Source organism: Eubalaena glacialis, chromosome 11 (genome assembly GCF_028564815.1).
Source record: "Eubalaena glacialis isolate mEubGla1 chromosome 11, mEubGla1.1.hap2.+ XY, whole genome shotgun sequence".
Classification (NCBI taxonomy): domain Eukaryota; kingdom Metazoa; phylum Chordata; class Mammalia; order Artiodactyla; family Balaenidae; genus Eubalaena; species Eubalaena glacialis.
The window spans coordinates 10,586,140-10,601,348 of NC_083726.1; positions in this window are offsets into that span (position 1 = coordinate 10,586,140).

Genomic DNA, 15,209 nt, shown 5'->3' on the forward strand with positions numbered 1-15,209 from the left:
GGAGGGGGCGGCGGCCTGGCGCCCCACCCAGCGGCGGCTCCGCCCCCCAGACGCGGACCCCCCCACCCCCACCCCGCCTCACGGGCCCAGCACCCCACCGCCCCTCTCCTCGACGATCCCGGTCACCACTTCCCACCCCCCGCCGTGGACCCCTCAGAGAACTCTGGGATGGCCCCTGAACCTCTCACCCACCGCAAACTAGCCCCTCCCCACAGTGACTTCTTCCTCCACCTCCACCAGGCTGCCCACCGGGAACTCTCCTCTTGCTCCCATCCTGAGTGCTTCCCACTCTAAGGACCTGCAAATCCCCCACATTCCCCTGGCCTGAAACTTTGCAGAGGCATTTTCCCCACCCCCGGCCAATCAGGCAGTTCCCCTGCAGACCCCAAAGCACCCCCAGATGTCCACTAGCTTCATTCACCCTGTCTCACCACTCCCAAACACCCTTGGCCTCCAGGTAGTTCTGTCTGCCACCTTCCCCTCCCCCCAGAGCCTGACCAGGAGACTCCATGCTCCCTCCCATGGGACCCCGGGGTCCTTCCCATGGGACCCCCCACCGCCACCACACAGTGGTCCACCTGTCCACTCAGTGATGTATTGAGCCTGACAAGGGGTCCTGCAGAGTTTTCCTCACCCCCTGTGTAGGGTCAGGGATCTCACCCCTCCCCACTGGGGCATCCTGACTAGGGTTGGGGGGAGGGGGGGTTGGGGTCCCATGGGAAGGACCTATGGGAAGCAGGCCCTTGTCTATTGGGACATTGGGTGTCTGGCCTTGGAACCTCTGCAGCCTCATTCTCCTGCTCCCCCATCCAGACCTGGGTTAGGCACCCTCCCCAGAGGCTTCTCCTGACCTCCAGGAGATGAATCAGCTTCCACTAGGCTGCCGTGGCAGTGACATCACTCTGACCAGTGCAATAGTTAGCTGGGATGATCTGTCGCACCACCCCCCAAAGGAAGGAGCAGGAGCCTAGTCATCTCTGTCAGCCGTCAGCCCTTGGAGGAATGGAAAGAACAGGGGTGTGTCAACCCAGGCTCGAATCCTGGCTTTTCCCACTCACTCAGCCGTGTGACCGTGTGCCTCCATGAACCTCAGTTTCCACATCTTAATAATGGGGATAATTCCTGCTTTACAAAGTGGCTGAGAGGAGTAAGATGTGCCTCACGATTAGTCATCACTCATAAATTCTAACTATTGATACCTGGTGCCTGGTAAACATGTGATAAAATGGATTGAAAACATTTTGTACCCAGCTTGTCCCTTGCACCTTTGTGAGTAAATTACGGAGGAAAGAGGCCAACTTGGGGAATCCCACCTCCTCAAAGGTTCACTGAGTCCCAGCTCGGAATACAATTATTATGACCCAGGGGACCCCAGCTTGCCAGCCTGGGGCAGCCTCACACCCTGGATCTGTCCACAGCTGGGAGGCCACCATCTTGGCCCAGAACGCCGACTTTCAGGTTACCTAGGAAAGGGCTGCCACGAGCCAGGCTGCCTGGCCAGCCCCCTTGGCCCCTCACCAACCCTTCGCTGCCACCTCCGGCCCTGTCCCTGTGGGAAAGCAACTCTAAGAAAGGAGGGTTCCAGGTACTCTCATTAAATCAAGGTCTTGGGCTCAGGACCCTGATACCACACCCACCTTGGCCTCCAAAGACCACCAGTACTCTTCATTAAAGCCCAGGAGGGATTATATTCCTCTCCTCACCAGCCTAAGGGGCTCCCTTCAGGTCCCTGAAGACAGTTTCAGATCTGACCTTGATCCCTTTGCCATGATAATAGCTCATCATGATAGGAGGTAAGGGCCTGCATGACCACAGCTGTGTGACCACAGGCCAGACAACTCCACCCCTATGAACCCTAATTTCTTACCCTATAAAATTGGGATAATAATGTTTGCCTTGCCTGCGTCCCAAGGTTGTGGGTAATCCGGTGAGATAATGAATGGAAAGATGCCGTGCAGAGTGTAAATCCAGGGTTCAGGTGGGAGGTTGGGACTGTGTTTACAGGTGAGGTCAGAAGCTACAGACAGCTATGCAAGTCAGGTCACCAGCCCAAAATCATACCAAAATATCAGGATTAGGACTAAGGGATTTGGGCCCTTCGTTTGGTGTATTTATTTTTTAACTATCAGTTAAGAAGTAAATACACTCTCCCTATCAAAAATTTTAAAATAAAATAAAGCTAAAGTTCCTACTTGACTGTCTCCCTCAACCCCAGTCCCCTCCTAAGATGTAGCCACGGTTGTCAGTTTTTTGTTTTTGTTTTTTTAATATTTATTTATTTATTATTTATTTGGCTGCTTCGGGTCTCTAGTTGCGGCATGCACGTGGGATCTAGTTCCCTGACCAGGGATCGAACCCGGGCCCCCTGCATTGGGAGCACGGAGTCTTAACCACTGGACAACCAGGGAAGTCCCATGGTTGTCAGTATGAAGTCGAACCTTCCAGACCTTGTGCATGCATTTATATTCAAACATGGATTCAACAAATATTGACCAAGTACCTGCTCCTTGGCTGGGGAGCTCCAGGGTAGATGGGGTGAACAAGACAGGATCCCTGCCCTCATGGAACTAACATTCTAGTGGAGAAGACAGGCAGGGAACAAATAAAGCAACGAAGATCATTTCAGATGGTGAAACGGGCTTGGAAGAAAATAAAGTAAGACACTGTGACAGAGAACCATGGGAACAGACAGGGCTTCCAGGGAAGGCCTCTTTGTGGTGTGGACATTTGAGCTGAATGACACCCATCCCCCAAGAAAGCAAGTCGGATGCGAGCCAGTGAGAGATGTCATTGCAGGTAGTTTGAATCCTTCTAATTTATTCCCAGTAATAACACGAGGCAGGATCCTGGCAGGGAAGTGCTGGCTAGTGTGGTGAGTGAGACAGGCTAGTGGCTACTCTTCGTCCAGAATGATAAGGGGCAAAGGAAAAAGAAGCCCCAAGGAAGAACAGGCATCCAGAAGAGGGCCCTGACTAGTCTGGGAAAGGGTGCCACACTTTCCACTTCCCATTCTTCCTGCCAGCTTGCTTTGCAGGAGAGATGTGATGGAGGGAGATGCAAAGGCAGAATGAAAAAAAACCCCATGGGGTGGGGGGTGGAGTGGGGGGAGAAGCTGATGTCGAATGAGCACTGGTGGGAATGGCTGAGTGAATGAATGACCAGCACTTACAGCTTACACTTATTTTCACACACAGATCTCAAGGTAAATTTCAGAAAGATGAAAGGGAGAGGAACGGCCATGGTGGGGACCTGGAGAGGCTGAGGGGGAAAAGAATGTCATCATTGCCTCTAGGAATCGCTGGCTGTTGAGTCCCCACCTGACTCTGCGCCTGCTCAGAAGCGGGGGCTGGGGGGTGCTTCTCTCTCAGAGCCGGAAGTCCACCTGTGTCTGTGCGTTCCTGGGAGTGGGAGGTGATGCCTGGCTGGCCCCATTTCACTCACCACCTACTCTCTTTGCCACTGACTTGCTGGGAGACCCTGGATAAATATGTCACCTGTCAAAGGTTCAATGTCAACATCTATAAAAGGTGGGCCTTTGCCCACCTTATGATGCAGCAGGCCTGTTTCTAGGACTCCATCCTCCAGAAATACTATCCCAGAGGCCCCAAGATGCACATACGAAGATGGTCATTGTTCGCTAACAGCAAAGCACTGGGAACAACCTAAATGTTCATGAGGGACAGCGTAATTAAGTTTCAATACAGCTGGAAAACAGAAAACCACCAGCTGTTAAAAAGAGCATCCTGGGGGATTTCCCTGGCAGTCCAGTGGTTGAGACTCCACGCTCCCATTGCAGGGGGCACAGGTTCTGGCCGGGGGATTAGGATCCCACATGCCCCACGGTGTGGCCACAAAAAAAAAATGTCCTGGAAACAACAAGGTCCTACTGTATAGCACAGGAAACTATATTTAATATCCTGTGATAAACCATAATGGAAAATAATACAAAAAAAAAGAATATATATATATGTATAACTGAGTCACTTTGCTGTACAGCAGAAATTAACACAACATTGTAAATCAACCATACTTCAATAAAATTTTTTTTAACAAGTGTCATGGAAATATATCCTCAAAAGAAGTGAAAAAAGCGAGCTGTAAAATAACAGATATACTAGGATTCCATTTTTGCAAAACAAAATTTATGTATATATAACATATATATCATATATACTTATGTATATAAACATTTACATGTGCAGATATATGGAATTTTAAAACATCACAAAGAAAGGACAAAATCTACCCAAATGCTGTCAATGATTCACTTTGGGAGTGAGATGGGGGTGTGGCAGACTCACTTTTTTTTTTTTAATAAACTTATGTATTTATTTATTTTTGGCAGCATTGGGTCTTCGTTGCTGCACGCTGGCTTTCTCTAGTTGCGGGGAAAGCGGGCTACTGTTCCCTGCGGTGCACGTGCTTCTCATTGCGGTGGCTTCTCTCGTTGCGGAGCACGAGCTCTAGGCAAGAGGGCATCAGTAGTTGTGGCTCACGGGCTCTAGAGCACAGGCTCAGTAGTTGTGGCGCACGGGCTTAGTTGCTCCGTGGCATGTGGGATCTTCCCAGACCAGGGCTCGAACCCATGTCCCCTGCATTGGCAGGTGGATTCTTAACCACTGCGCCACCAGGGAAGTCCCAGACTCACTTTTTACAAGTCATTATGGTCCGAATTTGTAACAACAGCAGGCATAACTTTTTAAAGTAACAGTTTTGAGACATAATTCACATACCATAAAGTTCACTCTTGTGAACAATTCGGTGGTTTTTAGTATATTCACAGGGTTGTGCAACCATTATTTTATTTAGAATATTTTCATTCCCCCCCAAAGTCTGTACCCATTAGCACTCACACCCAGTACCTGTCCGCCACCCCTGCCCCACCCCTGGCAACCACTATTCTGCTTTCTGCGTATTCAACTCGTCTAGGCACCTCCTATAAGTGGAATCATCCAATATTTGCTGCTGATTAATTTTAGACTCTTGCTCTGATCATAATCTTAACCAGTCACTTGAAAAAACAAGTGAACTTTCTCATACCAACACAACATTTTTGCAGTTTAATTAACAGTGCTAGAAGCGAAGGGGGCTCTAATTTTAAAAGAAAAGCAGCCCCAAATGAGCAAGAGGAAATTTGCTCACACAGAGGGCCACAGCAGATCACTGGAAGACAAGAAATCCAGGTAAGTCAGGTAGAGCAAGTATAACTTCATAATGAAAAAAATAAGAGGTGAGGGAGCAGGACTTTAGGAAGTGGGCCATCCTTCCAGTCTGGACAGCTTGGAGCCTCAGTACCTGTGCGCTTCTAATTCTAGGATTTCATTTTTCTAAGCTTCTCTGACTCCAAGATCCATGTGGGTCTGACCACTGTGCTTTTCTCTCAGGGCCCTACCCAGGCCCTTGGCTCTAAGCTGCTCCCTGGGGGAGCAGGGCCCTGTGGACAATAGGGACATTGTGGGACCTCGGAAGCTGGGGCCTGGAGGCATGTGGGAGGTTTCGCAGCTCTCCTGGTCCTCGCTTCGCCACAGGCATGCCCTGAGCGTGCCAGGACAGCATCGTGCACCCCTGTCCCAGCCTGCCGGGATGAGCCTCGGTTTCCTGGAATCCCAGCGATGTCTGAGGATAGGCAGCTATTCCAAGCCATTCTCCACAGACCCTACTGTTCCCCACATACTGTATATACATTCTGGAAAATCTGTCTGGGATTGGGCAAGTAAGTTTGAACCCTTACCCCAAAATGAAACAACTCTCCAATTAAACCCTCCAGAGCAGAGAGGACCATGTGCTGCCCGTCACTGGGAGGGTTCTCTCTGAGCTGGGAAATACTCCTACTTTGCCTTCTGGGTCTGTCCCCGGAGGGGAGGCAGGTCAAAGAAGCCACTGAAATATCCAGGCTGGAAAGGACCCTTTGTATTAGCAAGGTATTTGCTAATTTGTATTAGGAAATTTGCTTAGTATTTGCTAATTTGCTTTGTATTAGCAAAGTAGCAAAGAGTATTTAACAAAGCCCCTCAGTGTACAGGAGACTGGAGCCAAGGAGGGGAGGTGTTTGCCCAGGGTGGTAGAGGCAGTTAGAGGGGGAGCTGGGGCTGAACCCCATACCCAGCCCCTCACTCTCCGTGCTACGGGATGCTTGGGAGGCCTCAGCCTGCCACGCTGTCCCCTCCCCTTTTGGCTTCCTCTGAAACACGTATTGCTGCTGTTCCAAATCCTGCACAGGCTTCAAGGCCCAGCCCAGACATCGCCTCCTCCCTGAAGCCTTCCCTGATAGGCCCAGATGGAAGCCACAACTCCAGGTCTTCTTACAGATTCCCACCCTTGAATTAGATGGAAACTAGAGGGGAATCCTTGCCAATTTCAGAGAGGACTTTCCACATGCCTACCCTGGAGGGACTGGCAGGCCAGTGTGGGAGACAGACATGTAAACAATCACAATAAACAGTCACAGAGAGACAAGACAAGGGAGGTGATATAAAGATGGACAAAGTGCTATAGCACTTCCACAAGGAGCCTCTCATCTCCCGTCCGGGGACTGAGGGTATATCCCTGAAGGCTGTGTGGAGGAAACGGCATTTGAACAGTGGCTCACATTGTGTGACATTTATTTGTGCATATGTGTCTCTCCCCATTAGACTGTGAGATCCGATCCTTAAGAATATTTTACTTATTTATTTATTTATTTATTTATGGCTGTGTTGGGTCTTCGTTGTTACATGCAGGCTTTCTCTAGTTGTGGTGAGCAGGGGTTACTCTTCGTTGCGGTGCGTGGGCTTCTCAAGGCTTCTCATTGCGATGGCTTCTCTTGTTGTGGAGCATGGGCTCTAGGTGCACGAGCTTCAGTAGTTGTGGCACGTGGGTTCAGCAGTTGTGGCTCGCGGGCTCTAGAGCGCAAGCTCAGTAGTTGTGGCGCACGGGCTTAGTTGCTCCGCAGTACGTGGGATCTTCCCAGACCAGGGCTTGAACCCATGTCCCCTGCATTGACAGGCGGATTTTAACCACTGCGCCACCAGGAAGTCCCCGATCCTTAGGAATATTGATGGCTTGGGACTTTCCTGGTGGTCCAATGGTTAAGAATCTGCCTTCCAATGCAGGGTACTTGGGTTTGTTCCCCGGTCGGGGAACTAAGATCCCATGTGTCAGGGGGCAAACTAAGCCTGCACACCACAACTACTGAGGCTGCGTGCTCTAGAGCCCATGCGCCACAACTAGAGATCCCACGCACCGCAACGAGGAGCCCGTGTGCCACAACGAAGACCCAATGCAGCCAAAATAAATAAATAAATAAATATTTTTAAAAATATATTTTAAAAATGTATATGTATAGCTGATTCACTTTGTTCTAAAGCAGAAACTAACACACCATTGTAAAGCAGTTATATTCCAATGAAGATGTTAAAAAAAAAAAGTACTGATAGATAACCTTTACTGACACTAACCGTATGCTAGACATTTTGTGTGTGTGTTTGTGTGTGTGTGTGTGTGTGTGTGTGTGTATGTGTGTGTGGTGTTTTCTTCTTTCTTTCTTTTTTTTAATTTTGGCTGCACCACGCAGCATGTGGGATCTTAGTTCCCCGACCAGGGGTCGAACCTGTGCCCCCTGCAGTGGAAGCACAGAGTCCTAACCAGCGGATGTACAGGGAATTCCTATGTGGTGTTTTTCTTGTTGATGTGCATTACCTCTGATTTCTCACAACTCTGTGAGCTTCACATGATCCCTGTTTACTGAGGATAACACTCTGGAGGGTAAAGCCCACTCGAAGCCACACAGCTGTCAAAATGTGGTCAGGACACCGTCTGGCTCTTTCTGACTTCACAAAGAACTTTCACCGCAAGGATGTGCCGCTGGTGGACTGAGGCCAGCATCGTGTCTGGTTCACCCCTGCATACCTAGTTTTCACTATAAGTTCATTCACTGCTATGTACCTGTGAGCTTGGTGAGCAAGAACCTCCCAGGTGCCCCACGTCTGCAGCCCCTGGCAGCCCTGGCAGCAATGCTCCTGAAACCGTGCACCTCAGATTGGGACTTGAACCCACACGGCCGGGACTCAAACCCAGCCCAAACCCACAGTCTTCCAACTGAGACCACACACCTGGTTTCAGGACTTAATGAAGCTCAGGTTCTTGATGTCTCATCGCAGAAAGAATTCAGTGAGAGACAAAGTGATGGGTAAGAAGTGGATTTACTTAGAGAGAAACACACTCCACAGGGTGTGGGCCATCTCAGAAGGTGAGAAAGGCACCAGGGTATGGGGTTGTCATATTTTATAGGGGTGGGTAATTTCATAGGCTAATGAGTGAGAGGAGTATTCCAGCTATTTTGGGGGAAGGGGTGGGGATTTCCAGGAAGTGGGCCACTGCCCACTTTTTGATCTTTATGGTTGGTCTTGGAACTGCCATGGCGCCTGTGGATGTGTCGTTTAGCTTGCTGATGTGTTACAGTGAGCATATACTGAGGCTCAAGGTCTAGTGGAAGTTGACTTGTCTGCCATCTTGGACCCATTTGGTTTTGATCAGTTTATGTCATGTCCTTGGGCTATGTCATTCTTTCAAAGGTTGTGCCCTGCCCCCTTCCCTCCTGTTTCACTCCCAGCTCACTTCCAATGGCAATAAACAAGACTAGTACTGGAAGGCTAACAGGGTTGGTGCTTGGATGCAGATGGAATGTTCTAGGGCCTCAGTTGGGTTCCTGTGGCTCTGCAGCGGGGCTCAGGGGCAGAAATTTGGCAGGAAGGAGGGAGAGGGAGGCCAGAGGGGCCTGACTTAGAGTTGGGTCTGCAGCGCCAGCCCCCGTTTATGCTTGGAGTCTTTAGGGGTGACTGGGGTTACAGTTGAGGTCCTGGGGGCTGGAGCCCTCTCAACTACCTCTCAGTATCAACCCGGCCAGATCTGCAAGTCAAAAGCAGGCAGGGTGGGAAATGGTTTCTGAGCCTCCCTAACCCAGGAAGGTCACCTCTCCTCTGAGGACCGAGTGACAAGGAAGGGGCTGTCAGGCTGGAGAGATTTCGGTCAGCCAGAAGGTCAGACCACCTGCCAAGGCTGTCAGACACTAGAAAAGGACTGTTTGTCTCCCACCTACCTGACTGTCTACACGGAAGTGTGAGCAAGGCAGCTTTTCCCATTTGAAACATAACGTGAGACTTTCCTGCAGAAGCTCTGAGTGAATTGTTTTCCCGGTAAATAGAACAGAGAGAGGTTAGCAAGGGCAAACCTCATCTCCAGGCGACACAATACAACACAACTGGGACGGGTGAGAGTAACAGCAAACACTTGTATCATACTCGACAGCTTTATATGCTGAGGCTCAGAGGGGCCCATGGAGGCAGGTGGGGAAGAACTACTCACTCCATTTGATGGATGAGGAAGCAGAGGCCCAGAGAAGTTAAGCAACCTACCTGAAATCTCCCAGCTTCTAAGAGGGCAGTGTCAGGACTTGTATCTAGGCCCCCTGCCTGATCAGAGAGTGGAGAAGGCCACCCTCCAGGTGCACCAGCCCCAGGGAGAGGAATGGGAGTGGGGGTGGGAACAGGAGGAAGGTACCTTAATCAAGGGCGGGGCCAGGAATACGGAAAGCTGGGTTTTTCAGCTTCAGGTTTGACAGGAATGTGGAGCCACGGGAACCGGGATGACTTGCTGCTTCCCGTACCCGCCTCCTTCTCAAAAACATCAGGAAAATTGCTGGTCAGGCTTTGGATCTTCAAATTGGCCGCCCCCTGCCTCCCTCTCGACCTCTTCCTGATGCACTTCCCCCACACCACAGCCTGGCTCCTGACCCCAAGCAACAGCCCAGGCCGGCCCCTCTCCAGTGTGCGGGGCAGGGGGGCACGGGGATGAAAGGTCATCGGGAGGAAGAGCCAGTGCAGCACGCCCATACTCTTCATTTGCTGAAGAGAGTGAATACATTCATCATTTATTCACTCTATGCATCTGCCTTCTAGAAAGGATTTAAGGCACACCATCACTTATTGATACACTTATATCGTTTCATTTGATGAACCCAGTTGACTCACTTCCTCGTGCCTTCATCCATTCAACTAGTTCTCATTATTGCAAAGGCCATTGCTCCCAGCTGCTGCCTCCCTTTTCTCAGGTATTCATGAGGGCTCCTGCCCATTTAATCCTAGAATGTTACCCAGAATTCTAGAACGGCAGGGCTGCAGCCTTCGGACAACAGCAGGTCTCACTGCCTCATTTTGCAAATGAGGAGGTGATCAGTATCCACCGAAGGCCAAGGCCATGCCGGGAAGAGAAGCCCCATCTTGGGCTTGCAGTCCAGTCCACACTGTGGAAAGGAAGCCAAGGCCACCAGAGGCTGGTCTGTGTGGCGAGGAACCAGCTCCAGCCTTGGGGTCTGAAGAGTGGGGTTCCGGCCCCAGCTGTTCACTGCCTCTGCCCAAGTCTTACGCCCTGGGCATCTCCACCTGGATGTCTCACAGGGTCCTTGAACTCATGTCTGAACCCAGTTCTCTACCCACCTTCACATGCTTCCTGTTTCAAACCTGCCCACCCACCCCCATCTCAATCGTGGTTCCACTGTCTCCGCAGCTGCAAAAGCCAGAAGACTGGGCATCTCCCGGCCCCTGCCCCTGCCTATCTGGCCAACTGCCAAGTCCTGCCCTCTGTAACCTCCCAAATGGCTCTTGAATTCTCCAGCCTCTCTCCACCCCTGCTGCCACCACTCTGCACGAGCCCCAGCTCCTCTACAGCTGGGCTACTCTAGACAAGTGCCTCAGCCTCTCTGTGAACTGGTCTCTACACTGTCCCTACACAGACTTGCCTTGGGTCCACCAACGAGCAGGGAGTAGAGAAAGCCCCTGGGTGAGTCTGCAGGCTTTGAGTCCCAGCTCCACCATGAAGTAGCCTTGCTGATCCATATAATCTATGACTGTGATGTCCAAGGTCATGGCCAGCTAATAATAATGGACTTCATTTGCTAATCACACACTACGGCCAGGTGCTGTGCTAAGTACTTTATATAATTTAATCAAGTGAAGTTCCACCCCCATTTTATAGATGAGGAAAGTGAAGCATTGAAAAGCTAAGTAACTTGGCCCATGGTTACACAGCTAGTATGTGGAGTCGGGATTCAAACCCAGGTCTGGCCAAGCCCGAGCCACACACTTTGCTGTGCTGCCTTCTCTTGCCGGTGCAGGAACTTTTGGTAACTGGCACCACCAGAGCTCCCCATTCCCTGCTAATAAAACCCTCACTCCCTTTATGCGTGGGAGGATTATGAACCTGCTTCTTCCACTCTGGGCAAACTGGAATAAAAACCCTGCGAGCTGGCTGCAGCTGCTTAAAGCCCTGCGTTCCTCAAGCGGTACCAGGCGGAGTTCAGCTGTGCCTGCCCCCTCACAAGGGCTGCTGGCTGCCCAGCACTGCCGCGGGACATGGGCCAAGACACTGGGAAACGGCCCAAGCCAGGCTCTCACACACTGGCTCTGTGTGACCTTGAGCTCCTCAAATGGCCCATCTACTGGTAAGAAGAGTGCTGAGGCTGATGTGTATAAAATTGATGACTAATAAGAACCTGCAGTATAAAAAAACAAACCAAAAAAACAACTAATACTAAACTTTCTTTGGGTTATTTGTATGGAAATATGTTAATATAAATGTTTCAGACATTACATGAAATTTCTAAAAATCTTATATGTTCTGGTATAATGTTATAAGTCATAATTCTAGTTATTACTTTAAAATGTATATCTCAGAAATAACTAAATTTCCTTGTCAATTGCATTATTATGAAATTTCATCAAATCTTTAACCATGGTCATTTTTAAGTCTTTTGTCATTTACAGACAGTTCTGGGTGTACTCTGATGCTTTCGCAAAAATGTTCCTATAAAAGGGTTTCATCTTAAGGAATTCATGGAAAAGACTCTGACAAGTACAGGTTTCTGGTAACTGACTATACTACTGAACTGAACGAATAAGCATTTTCAGAACTCTAATGGAAAACTGATGAATTCATAAAAGTGCTAACAAAAGATCAAGATGAAAGAAAAATTAATTACATGGGACTGAGTGAACTGATGAGGATGATTATAATTTTTGTGACTTTCTGTTTGAATAAAAAAAAAAATCCCATAAGGACTCAGAGGCAAAAAATACACAAATCAATTTTCACTGCAAAGTAAAGGAGCTGTTACAGTGGAGGATTACTGGACTGAATGTCAATATTATGACATAGTATGAGTGTGTTTCATGTTTGGTAATTGCAATCATTGTTGCTTTTGTTGTGGTCATCCATTTACAATGCTTGGTGTCAGTTTATTTATCTCTTGTAAAAATAAAATGCAGTGTTTGTGTGTGAAAAAAAAAGTGAATGCATGTTGTATTTTGTTTATTAACAAAATGCACATAAAATATTTCCCCCAAAACCTAAAAAAAAAAATAAAATAAAATAAAAAAATAAAATTTACTGTTAAGAAGCAGGGAAAAAAAAAAAAAGAAGAGTGCTGAGGGACTGGGTCAGACACAAGACACCTTGACCTGGCATAATTTTAGTGATGGAGACGGGAGACTCTGACATGAACTATGAGACTCTGGTGGTGAAATCAAAACAAGTTAACACCGGGGGTGCTCAGGTGGGTCTATATCCTATGAGTCACCATTGCCAAATGTCAGGACTGGTTGTGGGTACAGAAGAGATGGTACTGCATGGGCCATTCTTAACGAGGCCAGGGAACCAGGGTGTACACAGGCACTGGGGGCGGGGGGTGCAGTAAGGCCTGGCTGGCACTGGCCTGGCAATCCAAACGCTTGGCAGGATACCAATGCTGCCACTCGTTAGACTCCAGCAAGGTAACAGATGAAGTGCCTGGAAAGCTACCAAGAGCTCTATGAATGTTTGGACTTATTACATATTAACTAAGAGGCTGCTTTTGGTTTTCCTTCCTTCTGGAGGAAGGATGGCATCCCAGAGACAGCACAGGCTTTAGAACTGGGCTGACCTGGGTTCTGTCCTGGCTCCTCTTTAGCTCTGGGAACTTGGACAAGTTGTGTAACCTCCCTGGTGGAGAATGGCCTCCTAACTCAGACTTAGTCACAGCCTTTATAGTCTCGACAAGGCCTATATGACTCCACATGATCGGGAGCTTCACTGGTCTCTGGCCTCTTTCTCCCTCGCCCTTGCTAGCTCTGCTCCAGCTGGCCTTTTCACTACATTCTCTCAACATACAAAACATGCTCTGACCTCAGGGCCTTTGCACCTGCAGTTTCCTCTTCCTAACACTTTCTTCAGGTATCTGCAACGTGGCCTCCTTGCCCCCTTCATGTCTCTGAGCAAATGACACCAATTAGTGTGATCTCTTCTGACCATCCAATTCAAAAGGGTAACTCCTACCCTTGATTTTTCTGCACAAGATACTTCGCTGTCCAACATACTATACATGCTTTACCACCTGTCTCCACTCATTAGAATTTAAGTCCCATGAGGACAGGGGATATTTTTCTTTTTAACTGAAAAATTAAATTATTTGTTTTCTAGGGGTTTTTTTACCCACTTCCTTTTCCCTCTCGCCTAGCAGTGCCTGCCTGGCTCACTTGTAGGAAAAAGGATACAACCTTCTGTGCATAAAATCCTATAATGTGCCTGATACACAGCAGGCATTGTATTAGACTCCTAGAGCTGCTGCAGCAAATTACCACAAAGTTGGTGGCTAAAACAGAAACTTATTCTCACAGTTCTGGAGGTGAAAAGTCCAAAATCAAGGTGTCAGCTCTAGGGGAGAGCACTTCCTTGCCTCTCATAGCTTCTGGTGGCTCCAGGCGTTTCTTAGCTTGCAGCTGCATCACTCTAATCTCTGCCTGCCTTCATGTGGCCCCCTCCTCCCTGTGTGTCTCTGTGTCTAAGGACACTTGTCATTGGATTTAGGAGCCACCTGGATAATCCAGGGTGCACTCATCTCGAGATCCTTAACTCACATATTTTTCCAAACGTCACACTGGTAAGTTCCAGGGGTTAGGACATGGACGTATCTTTTCGGGGACCAGCATTCATTAACTACTAGGAAACAAGGATACAGAAGAGCTTATGAATTCCAAGCATGGGGGAGAAATAAATAACTGAACATCTCATTTATTCCTCACGGTTGCCCAGTAAGGCAGATTCTACTATCCTTGTTTATACACAAGGAACGGGGCTCCTGCAAGCAGGAGCTTCCACCCCAAGAGCCATATTGGTGTCCACCCGAGTGACAGGTGACACCCCAGATAAGGAGGAAGCCAGTTCACTCAGCTCCAGCCACTGCCATCCCCATGCCAAGCCCCTGGAGCAGGCCCAGCTCTGCCCGGCCGCAGGCTCTAGGGACCCTCAGGTGTGCCCAGAGGTCACATAGTAAATTAGTGAGACAATTCAGACTTGAATCTAGGTGTCATGCCTTCAAGCCAGCGGCTCTTTCCATGTTCTCAAGCTCCCTTATAACCAGAAAACTCAAAAGGAACCAGCACAAAGCCTAGCTTGAGAATCACAGCAACCCTGTCACTGGGTGGGGGGCAGCAGCCTCATCAGCTACGCCCGTCCAAGTTCCAGGAAATACCCCCTTGCTTTGGAGCTAATGTAGACCATGCAGCGCGGCATGCAGGATCTTACTTCCCAGACCAGGGATGGAACCCGTGCCCCCTGCAGTGGAAGCACGGAGTCCTAACCACTGGACCGCCAGGGAAGTCCCGACCATGCAGATTTTGATGGGGTATTTATTGCTGTTTCACCTCTTGCTGCCAGTCTTAAGGTAGGGCTTTCTGAAGTAAAACCACAAGTTTGAGAAACGAAAGACCTGCCTTCACTACCTACTACTTTGGCCTTGGACAAGCTATTTAATTACTCTGAGCCTCACTTTCCTCATCAATAAAACCAGGATTCCACATCTACCCGTCTCCAGAGTGAGATAATGCATAAACACTGCAGACCATTCTGAGGGCCTTACTTCTGAACATAAAGTTTCTACAGCTCCAGGAACATTTGATCTTTGATGGGTAGGTTGTGTGAGTTACCTGAGACAACCAGTTACAGTAAAGTTTGTAATTATTATAGATCAGTATGATCTGTGCTTTGTTAGAAAAGATTAGAAATTGGCTCTGATAACAGTGTGGGCTGCTAGGTTTTGGGATGCAGAAGATGCCATCTCAAAGAAATACCCAAGATGGCAGATCCCATATGGCTGTTTAAGGGAGGGATGGCAGAGAGAGGGAAGAACAGACACCACTCAG